The sequence below is a fragment of the Gadus chalcogrammus genome, chromosome 2 (assembly GCF_026213295.1).
Source record: "Gadus chalcogrammus isolate NIFS_2021 chromosome 2, NIFS_Gcha_1.0, whole genome shotgun sequence".
NCBI classification, from domain to species: Eukaryota; Metazoa; Chordata; class Actinopteri; order Gadiformes; family Gadidae; genus Gadus; species Gadus chalcogrammus.
The window spans coordinates 18,345,986-18,364,185 of NC_079413.1; positions in this window are offsets into that span (position 1 = coordinate 18,345,986).

Sequence of the window (18,200 nt, forward strand, 5' to 3'; positions counted from 1 at the left end):
GGCAATTTATTTATTTACGCCGATTACGCCTTCCCGGAGGTCGAAGGATATATTTCCCCGCTGGTGAATCCCCTCCTCCATGGTCAAGGTTAAATCTCCGTGTGATAGTTTCTTACGATACTTTGTAACGGTTTCCTCTTCAAGGCGCGGAGTGATACTTTCACAAAATGATCGGGCGTCATAGCAGTTGTGTATACGCTAATTATACAACAGTTGGGAACCAATCAGATCGCTGGATTTAGGTCCCCCATTGTATAATATATATTATAGAGCTCCGGGAGTCGCAAACGGTAACATTCACTTTATCCTCCATGCTGCAGTTCACCCCGGACTGAACTGCACTGAGTTTGACGGTTGAACGCTGATTGCTGTTACGTTACACATGTGACTCAGTGGCCACGCTGTTGAACGCTGATTGGCTGTCATCACGCGAAATTCGCGTCAAAGTTCAAATATTTCAACTCGAGCGAATTTATTGTGCCACAAATCCTCGTGAACGCGCTCGCCTGTGCACGGCGTAAGTGTTGCGCGATAAATCAAAACTTGCCGCCGGTTTTCTCTCGCGTTTGGTGTGAACACAGAGTTTAGACAGAGAGTGGATGTGGAGGAGGGTGAACAGACGTCCCCGTTTTGGGTGACCTGTCCCCGGTCAAAGTCCCCGGTCAAAGTCCCCGGTCATAAATGGTATGTTGTGTATGAACTTATTTATTTTGTGTGAATTGGCAGTAGACTTGGCTGTGTGTGTGTCCAGGCGGGTCAGGCGGCCGCCTAGAGCGCCATCTAGAGGGGGAGCGCAAAATATAAAATGCGCCCGAAAAAAAAAATTACTTATTGGCCACGTCTCCCCGTCAACAATCGCCCCCCCCCCCCCCCCCCCGTCAACAATCGCTTCATACCATGATTTTCCTGTAGGCATAGCGCATAGGAACATGAGACTCTGTTAAAAATAATAAATTAATTAATAATAAATCAATGGTTGATAGTTGTGTGTGTTAGGCTAACTTCTGTATTTTGTGTCGGGCTGTGTGGGTAACTAATGACTGTAGTAGTTATAAATGCAGACCATCTGATTAGCTGATGCCCTGAGTCATGTAGCCTATAATATTAATATACTCATATGTTTTGACTTGGTAATTATTATTAATTACATCTTGATGATATTTACGATATTTATTTATGATAATTTTTAATGATTTTTCATGGCGTGTTTCACGGCACGTGACTGCAATTGAGGATAGTCCATAAGACATACAGCCATGAGATGTTCAGTTTGAAGTTTCAGTTTAAAACACTTGCACTTGTAATTTAGATTTTCTTTTTATTTCATTTATCTTGAGATGTTTTTAGTTAGATTTCAGCTCAGTGAAGCACTTTAAGCACCAACATTTTTCAGTGAAATTACCTTTCTTGTGCAAACATTCAAATAAAGAACTTTATGTTGACCAGATTCTTAGTTCCACTACAAGTCAATATTGCCTATATGGGCAGCTATTTAAAAAACGTGAACCTGTAAAACTGCAGTGTTGAATGCAATATGGTCGAAAATTTGGGTGCACCTAACTTTTGTGCTGGTGCACCTAAGAAAAAAAGTTAGGCGCAACCAGTGAAAAAAGTTAGTTTAGAGCCCTGCTGGAACACAAACTGCCCTAATGGCTGACTAACTATCTCGGGCCAACATACGGTAACAATGAAATAGTCAAGATACTTCCGGTTGGCAGAACGCGAGCAGCATCAACTGACCTTAAGTGATCCAGCCGGTCACTTTAACGTAGTTACAAACTTAAAGGGGTCATATTATGAAAACTACTTTTCCTGGGATTTGGGGTGTTGTGGGTAGATGGTGCTCCCACACGCATACAAACTTTGAAGTAAGTCCGTACATGATTTTTTTTGAGTGAGATACGCATTTCTGGAAGCAGCCCACCTCCAGCTACCAAACGAGCGAGTCAGTTTCGGGCGCCCCTCCTACGTGGGAAGGGGGCACAGTGTTTCCCACACATTGACGAGACTATGGCGGCCCGCCATAGTCTAATTTCGGCCGCCATAGTCTCTGCGTGCACATGAATTATTATTATTTATTTTTTTTGCTCAGACGAAGTTTGAAGACATACAACCCCCCCCCCCCCCCCCCCCCCGTCAACAATCGCTCCATACCACCCCCCCCCCCCCCCCGGTCAACAATCGCTCCATACCCCCCCCCCCCCGTCAACAATCGCTCCATACCACCCCCCTTCCCCCCCCCCCCCCATAGTCTCCAAAATTTCTGTGGGAAACACTGGGGCACATTTGAATATTACCTCCCACTCCCCTCCAATCAGAGCATTGCTAAGATTTTCTGGAGCAGCTACGGCGTGGGGAACTCAGCGCTAGCCCTGCAGCTAAGCTCTGGGAGTGCAATCCCTTTCTCTGGCGCCGAGCTCACCCCGCCGGAGCAGCCGCCGAAGGGAAGTAGGGAGGAGGAGCCATGGAGTAGAAAGGGTACTCCCGGAGCTGAGCTGCAGGACTGCCGCCGAGCTACCCCAGCCGGAGCTGCTAGTCCGCTGGAGCTGCCACCTAGCTTCGGTGCCAGTTCAGCTCCCGGAGTACACCGCCGGAGCTGCCGGACTGCGGCCGGACGGCTTTGACGGCGGCCGGCAGCTCCGGCGTGGGGAGCTCGGAGGCAGTCCGGCAGCTCAGCTCCCGTAGTACAATCCTTTTCTTCTCCATGTCGCGTTTCATGGACTTCATAGAGTCAATGCCAAAGTTCCTTCCCCCCAATTCTTCTCAACCTGGCCGTTGGCCGTGATATCCCCCACTACGAGTCTTTACTTGTGGAAGTACCAGAGACGTCAGACAGTCTTTGTTATTCATAATATCATCCGAGGCGCACATAGCTTTTGGCCGTGATATTAGATAGATTATATAAATACCCGTATATAATGTTATATTATATAGATATAGAGCTCCAGCAGTCAGCAAACGGCAAAACGCCCTTCTCCTCCATGCTGTGGTTCAGTCTGAAAGCTCATTGGTCAATGGGCAGTAGCTCATTTGCATCAATGCTACAGGCACCCGAAACTGCTCATTCTGAAGGGACTGAAACAGAGGGGAATAGGGGTTGACGATATTTTTTTTCCTAAGTCATTTCCAGCAAACTGCCTCAAAAACATGTTTTCTGGAACTCAAATACTCTGTTTACTTGTTGCAAAACACCATAATATGTGGCCTTTAAATCGTTGCAACGATGACAAGACATTAATATATATTGACGTCCCATAGCACCCGCAAGAATAAATATATTTCAAGCAGTTTACTGTTTTCTCGCTTTGCCCTGGTCGAATGACATGGAGGGATTTTTTTACCAATGGTGCCATCGGAGAACTATTTGGATTTTGCCACCTAGAAGGTTAAGTGATGCCATGGTGAATTGTAAATGAACCTGTCCAAAGCGTATCACCCATGGACCTATTAAAGAATGGACCATGGACTGAAAAATGGCCGCCCATTCATTCCTGTGAAAACATCTGTTTTCGAAATCGTTCCCTATTCACTCACTCACTCTTACCTATATAGTGTTCATGTTATAGGGAACGAAAAAACGAGAATTCGGACACCACGCTGAACATTTCTAAACGTCATTTGCGTAAGTAAATGCGCCGGGTATTTGTTTGACGCAGACAAATGCGCCCACATCATGTAAAGTTTAACAAACCGGGCACTCATAAGGAAAGCTGGAGGTTGTATTGATGTTAAATGTTACATTTCCTAAATCAAGTTTTTGATTAATTTTGAATGTTACATTTTCTATGTTAAATCCTAAATACACCCTATATAGTGCACTATATCCGTGATAGGGAAGGATTTCGAACACAGCTCTAATGGGGCAGGGGAATGTTCCAACATCCATACTTCCATCAGTACTCTTAAACGAAGTATACTATCCACACTCAATAAGTGTGCTAATTTTCAGATGTCAGTGTTGTTCCAAACCGGAAATTACGATCACCAATGCCGCCGCGGCTCCTCCCCCGCAATAAACATCCCGCTTTGAACCGGGCACTCATGAGGAAAGCTGGTGGTTGTATTGATGTTAAATGTTACATTTCCTAAATCAAGTTTTTGATTAATTTTGAATGTTACATTTTCTATGTTAAATCCTAAATACACCCTATATAGTGCACTATATCCGTGATAGGGAAGGATTTCGAACACAGCTCTAATGGGGCAGGGGAATGTTCCAACATCCATACTTCCATCAGTACACTTAAACGAAGTACACTATCCACACTCAATAAGTGCGCTAATTTTCAGATGTCAGTATTGTTCCAAACCGGAAATTACGATCACCAATGCCGCCGCGGCTCCTCCCCCGCAATAAACATCCCGCTTTGAACGGTGAACTCTTTACTCCTAGCAGCTATAAAAAGCTATAAAAACTACAAAATGAATATTAATGTAGGCTATGTGGAAAATGTGCCGACTTTGGCTCAGCCTGGCTCCGCCCTCTTCCGCTACGTAGCTAAGATAGCTGCCGTTGAGTACGAAAAGTGTACATTGCCACCAACCACACACTTTGAGTACACCATCCGGGTCCTTTCAGTACACTTATTTTCGCCCGATCTGAATCGGAACGCCCTACGTAATCAAACTAACGAGATTTGCTTCCGCACGCCTGAAAGGGTCCCGGGAAATTCTAGCTACACACCCCCTCCGTTGATTGGTCGACAGAATCATCACTTCCGGGTGACGCGGGGATAAAAACAAACAAACAGTAGCCTCGAGGTATTATTCTTTACAATTAACATGTCGCGTAAAACGCTTGCTTGGGCGAACAAGGAGGTGGAGACGTTCGTCTGCATTCTTGGGTAGGAAGACGTTGTTTACGATGTTTACGTAGCTGCCGCGGCGATCGACATCCGGCCTACCACAAAGGGTACTGTCGGCAGTGGAAACGCAACCTCGGAACTGAGCTGGGCTATACCGCCCCCTCCCTACCGCACCTTTGCGATCCGATCCGTTCCGCACCCTGTAGTGGAAACGCGGCATAAGGGGTCAGAACAGTCTCATTAATAATGAATGCACAGAGGAATGAAGATTCACAAATTTATTTTGTGATTTATATATAAATTACTCTCTTCTCACAAATACATTTCAATGCACACATAAATGGATATAGATATGTATAAATGTAAAATAAATCCATAAACAAAAATAAGTTTCACAAACAAATTTCTGATCCACACACAAATGTGCCTTGTTTTAAATAAATGTAATATAAATCCATAAATATATTAATTAAAAAAATATTTGCAATTTTCATCATAAATGTATTTGGAGGTTGTTACAATTATATACAAACTGTTAAACTTGAATTAACAAGACGCTTTTCATTTGTGAACTTGTTTGCATTTGTTTGTGAACTGGCCTTTATCTATATGTGGTTTTTTGAGACTCTCCTGACGTGGCTAGATTCACAATTGCATTTTTTTCAACAAGGAACTCTCTGTAGCCAATCAAATGCCTCCCTCGTTTTCAGCCAATCACATGACTGCAGTGACTGGGTTTTTACATTGTCGGTGCCGTTTACTTCTTTAAAGGTCCCATGACATGCTATTTTATGTATTCTTTAAAGGGACTCTCACCTTTGTTGCATTTGAGAATTACAGCACATTCAAATCATCCCGCCTTCCTCCAATGCCCCACCCCCTAAGAGTACAAAACTAAGCGTTATTTTTTACAAAAGTTTTTTATTTAGTACAAAAGTTCTGGAGCTGAAGAGTAGCGGGACAACGTCGCGTCTGAGTCCGAAATGGGTCCCGTAATCGGACTGAGTGTGGCGGTTGGGTGCCAACGGTCTGGAGGTCTTCCTGGAGCTCCTGAGTAGCGGGACAACGTCGCGTCTGAGTCCGAAATGGGTCCCGTAATCGGACTGAGTGGTGCGGTTGGGTGCCAACGGTCTGGATGTCTTCCTGGAGCTCCAGAGTAGCGGGACAACGTCGCGTCTGAGTCCGAAATGGGTCCCGTAATCGGACTGAGTGGTGCGGTTGGTTGCCAACGGTCTGGAGGTCCTGAGAATCATCCAGGGGAGTGGGACCACTTGGCTTCTGAGGCCGAATCGGGTCCCCTTGTCGGACTGAATGGTGCAGTTGGTGGCCAACAGTCTGGAGGTCTTCCTGAGGCTCCAGAGGAGGGTAACTCTGTGAGTCTGAGTCCGAGATGAGTCCCCTAATCGGACTGAATGGTGCAGTTGGTGGCCAACAGTCTGGAGGTCTTCCTAAGGCTCCAGAGGAGGGTAACTCTGTGAGTCCGAGTCCGAGATGAGTCCCCTAATCGGACTGAATGTTGCAGTTTCAGTACGCCGTGGACCACTTTGGTCTGCCATCGTCAGTCGCTACGGTCGCTACGGTCGCTACTCGCTACTGTCTGCCGTGGAATCAAAACAAACCCTCTAGTTGAGGACGCGCCTTGATGACGCGGGCCCGAATGCGCCACAAGAAGCAGACGGAAAACCTTATATATCCTTGCAGCAAACAGACAGGTCTGTCGGCCAATAAGGTCCTTCGGTCTGAAGAATTTTATTGGTTGAAGTTTTCGCTAAATATTATGAGAGTAAAATAATTGTTTGTTTTTACTCCTGGTGGGTCTGTCTTGCATATTAGAGTGTTATTACCTTATTAATACCAATTTAACCTTATCCAAAAAAAGTGTAAAAATGCAACAAAGGTGAGAGTCCCTTTAATATAGGTATTAGTGGGCAACTAACACAGTATTCAAAGACGTTCCCGAAATTCAGCCGTGGTGCAGAGTTACAGCTACTCCGAGCCAGTCGCACATGGAGCTTCCCCCAAATGCGCTGTTTTGGTGTCTGTAGCTATAATGCAAATGAGGAGGAGCGAGGCGGGTCAAGGAGGAGGGTGGGGGTGTGGCCCTGAGCAGCTTGCAGCCACGGTACCATGCGCTCTGTTTACAGTGGATGTATCGCAATGGCAAGGCGCACACAGCCTTTAGCTGTGTTCTGTAAATATTCTAGAACACACGGGAGTCAGGGAGCTCTATATCTAAATATTATATAGCCTACATAGATATCTATATTATATAATATATATTATCACGGCCAAAAGCTGTGTGAGCCGATATTATGAATCTCAAACGACCGCGTTGAGTTCTCCGACGTTCCTGGTTCTTCAACGTCCACATCAATGTGAAGTAGACTGAACCGCGACAAGGAGGAGAAAGGGATCGTTGCAGGGCAGCGCTTAGGCACCTCCGCCTCCGGCGGTGGTCCCTCAGCGGGGCTCAAGCGGGAGATATTCGCCGCCAACAATCCCTTTCTCCTCCATGTCGTGGTTCATGTTCTTGAGGGAGTCAAAGCCAAAGTTCCTTCCCCCCAATTCATTCTCAACCTTGGCTGAGATAACCCCCAATACGAGTCTCGTTGTAGAAATACCAGAGACGAGAGTCCGACGTGTTATGCGCCATAACACCAAAAGCAGAACGGTTATCCAAATAACAAGGAAGTGTACAACACTTGCGTTACAGTCCTGGAGCTCTATATCTAAATAATATCATATAATACATAGATATCTATATCATATAATACATATTATCACGGCAAAAAGCTGTGTGCGCCTCCAGACGATATTATGAATCACAAACGACTTTGTCGGGTTCTGCGACGTCTCTGGTTCTTCCACTTTCACATCAACCTGAAGTCGACTGAACCGCGCGCTGCCTGCTGCCAATAGTATCCAGCTGCAGCCTCGGAGAACACCCTGGCGTGACAGAACACCCTGGCGTGACGGAAGTACTGTGGCTGGACGGAAGTTACCTCCGATTATTTTCTATAGACAAATAAACGTATTTATCGCTGGAAGTTACCTCCGATTATTTTCTATAGACAAATAAACGTATTTATCGCTTGAATTAACATAACAAAGAAATGTAAAAAAAAATCGACACGTTAGTAGCCATTTTTATAGCTTAGAAAAGTTTTTTTAACGTTATTTAGAAAAATACCTCAGGATTCTTTGCGTTATTTAACTTATTAGACCAAAAAATTAAAATAATAAAACAATATTATGACGTGTCAGTAACCATTTTATAGCTTAGCTTATAGCTTATGTTTTTTTAATAATAGTAATAGCCTTGTTTTTATACAGGCTAGGTTTTAGTAGCCTATTAGATATTCCCCGGGAGAAACAGACACTTTTCTGCTCCGGTGGCCAGTTTTGCTAAATTGTGTTGCTGTAGCATCACATTGGTGATTACGGATGACACTAAATCAGCACGGCTTTAACATGAATTTTACTCAATATATTAATTAATAATTAATAATAATAATTATTATGAACAGGTTAACTCTCACTTACTTCCATGAACGAAGTGTAGCTAATTTTTCTAAATGGGCGCGATATTATTATATTATAGTAAATAAACTACGGTAAGACTTTAACATGAATATTACTCAATATATTAAGCATATTGACAGTCACACTTACTTCCATGGTTCATCTTCGTTTTTTTTTTAAATAAATCACTTCCGTCACGCCACAGTACTTTCGTCGCGCCTGGGTTGTCACGCCAGGGTGTTGTTCTCCGGGGCTAAATAACGTTAAAAAAAACTTTTCTAAGCTATAAAAATGGTTACTAACGTGTCGAAATATTTATATTTTATTTCTTTGTTATGTTAATTCAAGCGATAAATACGTTTATTTGTCTATAGAAAATAATTGGAGGTAACTTCCGTCCAGCCACAGTACTTCCGTCACGCCAGGGTGTTCTGTCACGCCAGGGTGTTGTTCTCCGGGGCTGCAGCTGGACCCTACTCCCTGCTGCCGGCTACCCGCTGCCGGGCGATGGTGCCTCGCGGCAACCGGCGGCATGTCGCAGTTCATGTACTTCAGCGAGCCAAAGCCAAAGTTCCTTTCCCCCAATTCCTTCTCAACCATGGCTCAGATAACCCCCACAACAGTCTTGTTGTGGAAATACAAGACACGTCAAAGAACCGACAAGAAACACTTGCGTTACAGTGTGTGTATTCACACACACACATCTGGCACTCGCACGGTCAAGTCTCATTGGCGGGCCAACGTCTCTGGGCGGGCCAGGCAGAGTAAGGGGAGGAGCATGATGACGTCATCATGCTTGATGACGTCCTAAACACAGACATTCCAAATCAGCGCACTTGAGCCTCCGTTTTTTCAAAGGCGAGCAGAACAGCTAGTGCTCGTTTTACACCAAACGCAAGTTTTAGCCACTGGGGGACCATAGGCAGGCTAGGGGAACTCATATTTATGTTAGAAAACCTCATAAAGTGAGATTTTCATGTCATGGGACCTTTAACGGCACGGCACCGACAATCCCAAAACCCAGTCGAAACTAGATGGAAACAGTGTGTAGCTAAACGTGACGCAGCTTTTACCTCTTCGCCACCTAGAGATTGTTATGTACGATCATTAAAAAAAAACATGTTATTTCCCATATACATTTGACAGAGGGAACCGGGAGGCTCGGAGGCTGGACTCAGAGGTCGGAACTGCAGTCATGTGATTGGCTGAAAACGAGGGAGGCATCTGATTGGCTGCAGAGAGTTCCTTGTTGAAAAAAATGTGTGAATCTAGCGACGTCAGGAGAGTCTAAAAAATCCACATATAAATACAGTCAAGTTCACAAATGAAAAGTGTCTTGTTAATTCAAGTTTAACAGTTAGCAGTTAACAGTTTGTATATAAATGTAACAACATCCAAATACATTTTTGATGAGAATTGCAAATATTTTTTACATTTATTTAAAACAAGGCACATTTGTGTGGGGATCAGAAATGTGTTTGTGAAACTTATTTTTGTTTATGGATTTATTTTACATTTATACATAGGCCTACCGATATCCATTTATGTGTGCATTGAAATGTATTTGTGAGAAGAGAGTAATTTATATATAAATCACAAAATACATTTGTGAATCCTTCTCTGTGCATTCATTATTAATGAGACTGTTCTGACCCCATACGCCTCATTCCGGTAGGGAGGGGGTGGTATTGGTATAGCCCAGATCAGTTCAGAGGTCGCGTTTCCACCGCCGACAGTAACCTTCATGGTAGGCCGGATGTCGAACGCCTCGGCAGCTACGTAAACATCGTGAACAACATCTTCCTCTCCAAGAATGCAGAGGAACGTCTCCACCTCCTTGTTCTCCCAAGCAAGCATTTTACGCGACATGTTCATTGTAAAGAATAATACCTCAAGGCTACTGTTTGTTAGTTTTTATCCCCACGTCGCCCGGAAGTGACGATTCTGTCGACCAATCAACGGAGGGGGTGTGTAGCTCGAATTTTCAGGTACCCTTTCAGGCGTCTCGTCTCGTTTTCAGTACCCCAACGGAGGAGTACTGAAAACGAGGGCAAAACGAGTACGGCTCAGTCCGGGTCAGGGTCACTTTTGGCGCTGGAAACGCAATCCGTACCGCACCTTTGCGAACCGAACCGTACCGCACCCTGCAGTGGAAACGTGGCATTTATGTGATCTTTAAATTACACTCCTGCCATCTGGACAACAATTAGTATTTAACAATTATTATGCCGGGCCGAAACATTTGTTTCACTACGACCCCTTTCAGCTGCCCACTCCTCCCCCTGCAAAAAATACATAAATAAAATAAAGCGCTTGAGCTGGCGTTTTTGAAAAGAGAAAACTTACATTTTATTAGTTCATGGTATAAAGATAATTATGAACCTTTGATTGATATCAAGACATTTTTTGAAGGGACACATTCCTCTTCCCCACTTGTATTGGAGTGAACGGAGATATCTACTTCCAGACCTCCATGAATTGAGGAGTGGGGTTGGCAGGAGGGGGCGGAGAAGGACGAAGCCGATTGTTGACAGAGAATGCTGAAAGCGCCCAGATGAGAGGAAGAGTTTCCCGAAAATTGCTGTGATTCGTGTCAGGTTGCTCTATAGGAGTCATTAGTAAGAAATTAAGACCAGAAAAGTACTCTAATAGCCAGATCTTTAATATGTCCATGGGTATCACCCATGTCTGCTAACTGTCTTGCCACCTCTGGCCGCTAGAGGGAGCAGTACTCCAGATTTCTGACTGTTAGTTTCTAGCCCGGTCCTATGGAGCCAGTTTCCTGCCATAATTCAAACCTGAAAAAAAAAGTTTCAAAGGCTTGTAGGTCTGGGTTTGAAAACTCAACACCTTGTAAAAAAGGTTTTGCAGCACTGAAAAAAGGGATTATAACCTGAAAAGTTCAAACAAAATTCAAACATGATTTTGTGTTCTATTTTATCTTCATCATTTTCACCAACACATTTTGAAAGTATTTTTTTTTTCACAAACATGTTTTTAAAGTTCAAACAATTTCACCAGCGCATTTGCAGAGTTTCAAATCTGGCACTGTTCTAACAGTGTATTTCTATGGCGACACATTAGTGCCATAATTCACTAATGTGATAAAAGATACATTCGGGCGTATTATATTATTCCACAAGCGTAGATATTAACTGCGAGCGCGCAAATGATCTCTGCGCGCGCAAAACAGTCTCTCGCGCGCGCAAATTACCTCTGCGCGCGCAAAACAGCCTCTCGCGCGTAACAGCCTCTCGCGAATGATGTTCTGCTCTCACGCGCAAATTTAGTTTTGGCACTATGGGGGAGGGAACCAAGGCAGGGCGGGCTTTCCTATGATTGGCAGTTTCTGAAGCGCGATATTTGATTGACAGCCCTCCTCAGCCCTCCTCTCATTCAATTCTGAATTGTACAGTTGATGGCTGAAACGATAGTTACGTATTGTAACTCTAGATTATATGAGTATAGGCGCAGCCTTTTAAGTGTCGCCCTCATTGTCCTTTAAATAGCTGAAGAAAAGCTGTTTATTGGGATCAGAACGTCCGCCGGCGCCCGACTATATCTGCGAAATGCGGACGTCGTTGAGGCACGCCGCACGCGGACGTAATTGAGGCCCACGCTGTTGGCAGGCGGGGATTACACATTTTTCTGTGCTACGGCTCACGCCTAGGGATATCCCAATAGCTGTAGCCTTAAAAGGCTGCGCCTTTACTCATAGAATCTAGAGTTACAATACGTAACTATTGTTTCAGCCATTTACTGTACAATTCAGAATTGAATGAGAGGAGGGCTGAGCAGGGCTGTCAATCAAATGTCGCGCTTCAGAAACAGCCAATCATAGGAGCCCGCCCTGCCTTGGTTCCTTCCCCCATAGTGCCAAAACTAAATTTGCGCGCGAGAGCAGATCATCATTCGTGAGAGGCTGTTACGCGCGAGAGGCTGTTTTGCGCACGCAGAGGTAATTTGCGCGCTCGCAGTTAATATCTACGCGTGTGGAATAATATAATACGCCCGAATGCATCTTTTATCACATTAGTGAATTATGGCACTAATGTGTCGCCATATATCTCATTGTTTCCCAGTTTTGAAACCTTGTAAATGGGATTCTGCAAACAGGTGTTCATACATTGAGAAATAAGTTTTGAAAGGTTGAATATTTATTTTTAAAAACTTGTAAAGGTGTACGTTTACGCCATTGCAATGTATTTTTTCAGAACTGACTTTTCAGCACTGACTTTTCAGAGATTTGACCACACAGGCGAAAGCTTTGAGTCACGTGAATATTGGCAGTGTTCTTTCGCGCATTCGTTTTGAAACTCCTGACTATGGCGACACATTAGTGCCATAATTCACTAATGTGATAAAAGATACATTCGGGCGTATTATATTATTCCACAAGCGTAGATATTAACTGCGAGCGCGCAAATGATCTCTGGCGCGCAAAACAGTTTCTCGCGCGCGCAAATTACCTCTGCGCGCGCAAAACAGCCTCTCGCGCGTAACAGCCTCTCGCGAATGATGTTCTGCTCTCACGCGCAAATTTAGTTTTGGCACTATGGGGGAGGGAACCAAGGCAGGGCGGGCTTTCCTATGATTGGCAGTTTCTGAAGCGCGATATTTGATTGACAGCCCTCCTCAGCCCTCCTCTCATTCAATTCTGAATTGTACAGTTGATGGCTGAAACGATAGTTACGTATTGTAACTCTAGATTATATGAGTATAGGCGCAGCCTTTTAAGTGTCGGCCTCATTGTCCTTTAAATAGCTGAAGAAAAGCTGTTTATTGGGATCAGAACGTCCGCCGGCGCCCGACTATATCTGCGAAATGCGGACGTCGTTGAGGCACGCCGCACGCGGACGTAATTGAGGCCCACGCTGTTGGCAGGCGGGGATTACACATTTTTCTGTGCTACGGCTCACGCCTAGGGATAACCCAATAGCTATAGCCTTAAAAGGCTGCGCCTTTACTCATAGAATCTAGAGTTACAATACGTAACTATTGTTTCAGCCATTTACTGTACAATTCAGAATTGAATGAGAGGAGGGCTGAGCAGGGCTGTCAATCAAATGTCGCGCTTCAGAAACAGCCAATCATAGGAGCCCGCCCTGCCTTGGTTCCTTCCCCCATAGTGCCAAAACTAAATTTGCGCGCGAGAGCAGATCATCATTCGTGAGAGGCTGTTACGCGCGAGAGGCTGTTTTGCGCACGCAGAGGTAATTTGCGCGCTCGCAGTTAATATCTACGCGTGTGGAATAATATAATACGCCCGAATGCATCTTTTATCACATTAGTGAATTATGGCACTAATGTGTCGCCATACCTGACAGTCAAAGTCTGAAGAAAAAAAAAACGTTCCTGGGGGCGGGACCATTTAGCTCTAAACCTATTGGTTGCTCTCGGCTGACGTACATTCCAATCACATGTGCCGTTCACCGGGCTGTGCGTGATTGACAGTGCTCTGCCGATGACAAGAATTAAAACGACCCTTCAGGAGATTAAGGCCACGTTTATACGTAGCAGGGTATTTATAGAAACGAATATTTCCCCCCCTCCGTTTTCAAAAATAACATTGTGCACACAACATCGTTTTCAAAAAAGTTGTCGTTTACATCAAAACGGATAAATACGCCGTTGATAACTATGCCAAACCTATGGGCGGCAGTGTAGGGAGAAGGATAAAGCCATGCAAGCCAATCAGAATCCTCAGAATCAACAACAACGAATAACACGAGCGTCTTCCTGTAACAAACAAACTGTAAACATAGGGCGCTCATATGACGTTAAGCATTTCCTGGCGCATAATGTGACGTTTCAGAACCTAAAACCCCGTTTCTACCCGTTGACACGACAACACGTAACCGGCGTTTTCAGAAATCTCCACTTTGGCCGGAGTTTTTAGAAATTATCGTTTTCTGTGACAAAAACGGCGTTTTCGTGTAAATGAGAGGCCAAACCGTGTGAAAATATCTGCGTTTTCCCTTCGTGTAAACGGGGCCTAACTAAAACCTGAAAGCTTTGAACGGGTTTCTACCATAGTCCTCGGGCATGGTATTTTAAATATTGACAATTTACACAACCCTCCACCCTCCAGCGTTATACGGTCCTCTGGTTGAGAATCAGCCTTTAAAATACCAACTCACTGTTGTTCTGGTTCAGGATCAGCCTCTTAAACACCAACTACATTTTAACTGCCGAGCCTAGCCCTCTCCCCGGACCAGGCCAACAGGTGAGTCAGAGTGGGTTGGAGGCCTGGGTTCAAGTTGATGGCGGTCTTAGCTCATTAAACTGTCTCTGGGCGTGCCATGTTGAACCTACTCCTGTTTGAAGAACCATCAGGTATGACGGAATGGTCAACACCTTGTTGATCTCCCAGAAACTCGCCCAACTATTTCCTCCACAGCCTTTCATTCACTCTAATTCATACTGGTCATGTGAAATCAGCAATCAATTCATTTTGAGTGACACACCAGTGCAATAAAGTGAGTATAGGAATTCCAAATAAGGTCCTTTAGTGTTATCAGGTGTATTATCAGGTGTGGGTGAGGCCCAGGTGAAGACATTTAAAAGGTAATTACAGTTCGTGTATCTCAGCTCCTGTAGGCGTGTTGATCATGTTGCACAACGTTTAACCACACATGTAGTAAGATGTCCCTCAGATAGATTCTCAGGTGTTGCTGTTAAGATACTAGTTTGGACCTCAGTGTTGCTGTTGATAAAAGCGTCTAATGAATGACCTTTTAACTTTTGCAAAAGACTCCTACACACTTATTGTATGTTGTACGTCCTGGCACTTAATAGTACTTGGCATTGTATAGCATCTTATCCTAGCTATCTTGGTTGTATACGGGTAATGGGTTAACCGTTATTGTTAATGCTTGGCACCTGGTTCTATGAACATCCTTACTGTACCAACAGCGATATATTGTTGTTTCTCCTTCTTCTGACTAATGTACTTATTGTAAGTCGCTTTGCATAAAACCGCCTGCTAAATGCCCTAAATGTAAATGTAAATATCCAATTAAATGACTAAGTCGTCTAATGTTCCTGTTCATGTGACCTCACGTCTCTGAGTGTGCCAGTAAAACCCATTCAGTCACATTCTCCATCCCCACCAGTAGCCAACAGGTGTCTCTTCTGGTGGATCTTTATTGTCAGCCTCTTTTCATTACCATTACGCTGTCATCACTTTTGTGAGCGGCTCCTCGTGTAGGAATGACAGGTGTGGCCGGAGTACCTGCCTGCTCTAGGTGTGACGCAGTCACACCTAGAGCAGGCATGAAGTTGGACAGCCCAACAGCCGGTCAACCAAGCCTCTCCAAACAGCCTTTGTACGATGCTATGACAGGAATGGCAGCGATTGACTCTAGTGTCGTCCACTCCTACACACTCAGGTCTAGGCTACAGGTTACAGTCGACAAATCACTACTCTGTCTTTACATAAACACACACACGTGACATAAGGCCTCAGTGTGGCCTCTGTTATCAGCAGCGGGTTGCGGGCCCATCCCTGATGGCCGCATTCCTTCTCCGGTAGACCTTGACTTGTCTGATGCCAGGAGATTGTTGGGCTGGGTGTGTGCGCCCTGCTGATAGTCCCGATTCTGTGAGTCTGTCAGTGTGTGTTTGGGCCTCCTACTGCTTGCTCACACACAAACACACACACACACACACCAGCACACCAGAAAAACATGTGTTGTTCAGAGCTGATTGGGACTGTGAGGATATAGGGTTGTAGAGGCTGACTGAAGGCCTACAGGACATTTTGTGCTGCAGATATATAAAGCAGTGGTTGATGACGTCCCCCTCGACTTTAGACATTATAAACCGTGAACCACGGGGAGAGTGAGACACAGCCGCACTAAAACAGTTTAGGTGTACAGGCGTGTCCGAGGATCACAAGGCCCGGTCTCTCCTTTCAGCAGTGAAAGGAACTCATGGAATGGAGTCCGTAAAACCTGAATTACAGATGTTAGACCTTCATTAAACCAAACACATCGAGCCTGAATAAAGACATACAGACAGACATTACAGCCGGTTTAATATCCCCTCAGATTTACTTTGATCTAACCCTGTGACATTGTCCCATGAAAACCGGTGAGGGTAAATGGGTTGCGTTTAGTGTAAAAAGTCATTTTGAATGTTAAGTAGTCAGTTTAGTAGACCTTAGTGTCCATTGATCTGCCTAAGGCCTATCAGCCTTAAGGCCTACTTAGGGCCAGCTTAAGGTCTTCTTACATATCTTCAGCCTCATCTGTCCTAAGTTTTTTTCAGCGGTCACGCATCACGTCTGTTTAAATAAAACCTTGCGGTGCAGCCTGGTGTAAAACATAAGGCAAGGCAAGGCAACTTTATTTATATAGCACTTTTCACTTTTTTTTTCTCAAAGTGCTTCACATATATACATTGTCATACAATAAAAGAAAATAATAGATAAGTAAAAGAAAACATATGCAAAGAAATGAGTAAAATAGAAAGTGCAATGTATTTTAGATCAGATCAACAGTCTCTCTCATACCCACGTCGGGACTCCAACCCGACCTAAAGGAATTTGGTACCCACGTCAGGACTCCAACCCGACCTAAAGGAACTCTATTCAAGGACTCTAACCCAGATTTTAGGACTCTAACCCAGACACACGTCGGGACTCTAACCAAGAACCAAAGGCCTGGGACTCCAATAACACGACTATAGTAGTGAATAGCCTGATGCAGCATGGTGTATTACAGTTTTTTTCGATTGCTTAAACACTAAAATCAAAAGTATGACACTATTATCAAAACCTTACACTCAAGGATCATAGCATGAGCCCAGATCTGCACCACTATAAGCACAATGTCAGCTTCACACTTTTTGCAAAACAATACACACAGTGATTTGCAAAACACTAAACACACTTAACATACATTACACACAAAAATCTATCATGAAGTCACGTCCTTGCAATACCAAAGCACTGACTGTCAAATTACCACACCGTCCAACCAATTGGTTCAACACAGTCATCAGGTGTGCAAACACTTGTTTGCTTAATTGCAGACACAACAATCAGGTGTGTAAGCACTATAAAAAGCAGAGGTATGTATTCACTTTAGCAGTGTGATCTTGCATACTGTCTCAGTTTTTTACTGTACTGTAATATGTATACTAGATCTACACTGAACTACACAATTTTGCCGGAAACTGTTTTTCAGAGAGTTTTACGAATGGATGGAGAGGAGATCCAGCATGAGTTCATTTACGTAGATGAGGCTGGGTTCAACCTGACGAGAACACGAAGGAGGGGAAGAAACATCATTGGCCACAGGGCTATAGTCAATGTCCCAGGGCAACGTGGGGGTAATATAACACTCTGTGCAGCCATTACACAGAATGGGGTCCTCCACCGCCATGCCCATATGGGCGCTTACAACACAGCACTCATACTTACATTCTTGGACCAATTGCGCAACATAACAGCAGCAAATCAAATAAATCATATGCAATACATTGTTGTCTGGGACAATGTGTCTTTCCATCGCTCTGCTCTGGTTCAGAACTGGTTTCAGCAACATCCACATTTCACCGTCTTATATCTTCCACCATACTCTCCATTCCTCAACCCTATAGAAGAGTTTTTCTCGGCATGGCGGTGGAAGGTATATGATCTCCGTCTCCAGGCTGAGGTACCCCTCATCCAAGCCATGGAGGAGGCCTGTGACCAGATGGAGGTAGCAGCAATGCAAGGATGGATTCGTCATTCAAGACGTTTCTTTCCAAGGTGTCTTGCTAATGACAACATTGCCTGCGATGTTGATGAAATTCTCTGGCCAGATCCAGCTAGGCGAAGAGACAATGTCTAGTTGTTGTTTTTTAACTTACAATACGTAAAGTGAC